The 790-nt window shown below is 40.5% G+C and overlaps 1 pseudogene; it reads right to left on the reverse strand.

Annotated features, from left to right (window-relative positions):
* Positions 1-260: 260 nt before the first annotated feature.
* On the reverse strand, positions 261-486 carry LOC117798291 (annotated as a pseudogene).
* Positions 487-790: the final 304 nt, after the last annotated feature.

Consider the following 790-nt stretch of genomic DNA (forward strand, 5'->3'; position numbering starts at 1 on the left):
ATTACTGAAAAGGAAAAACAAGAAGTGGTCTACCCATATTAGTGCAAAAATGACTTGAACACCTCATGCTTTCATAACCTTAAAAGTCCCCAAACAGTTGCCGTGAAAAAAAATCAGAACAAGTAGTTGCATTCCCAGGCTAAACAAGAAAGCTCTCAGTACTGTACGGTACACTGTAGCCCCTATAATGCAAGATTCACTGAAACGCTCATAAATCCAAATAGCTTCTCTATTCTTAGTAACTAGAGAATCTACCAAAAACCACTCAGACAGAGTCCTTTCCCTCTAACTCCCCCAAAAGAGAGAGAAGAATGATCATCAATGACAAAAGGTAGCTGTTAAAAAGAACAGCCAGAGTCAGCGCCAGAGTCAGCGTCACACTCAGGAAAGAACACCACACCTTCTTCCCGTGGGTTGCGGTACTCTACATTCAGAGAAACTTCTCTAGTAACAAACTATAGAAATGACCCCCGAAAGTATAATCTTGATGTGGACCTCCGCCCCTCTGCTAGGTCTACGGCAGCTACGCACTTTTGGTTGATGGAGACATTTTTCGCACGTTCTTCATTTTCAGAAATATCACATAAACATATTTTCAAAGTATTGTTTTATGCACCACATTTTAAAACATTCTGAATACTCTTAAGAGTCTTTTTCCTTTAAGAAAACTAAGTCCTCTAGTTCTTAATTAGCCTATTATGGACCAACAGCCAATCAGAAGTTCTTGTCTTTCTGACTCTAACACTTTCGGACTGGTTAAGGATAAGGGTGCGCTGGGGGCGACAAGTAG

Source organism: Ailuropoda melanoleuca, unplaced genomic scaffold, assembly GCF_002007445.2.
Source record: "Ailuropoda melanoleuca isolate Jingjing unplaced genomic scaffold, ASM200744v2 unplaced-scaffold30014, whole genome shotgun sequence".
In the NCBI taxonomy this organism is placed as follows: domain Eukaryota; kingdom Metazoa; phylum Chordata; class Mammalia; order Carnivora; family Ursidae; genus Ailuropoda; species Ailuropoda melanoleuca.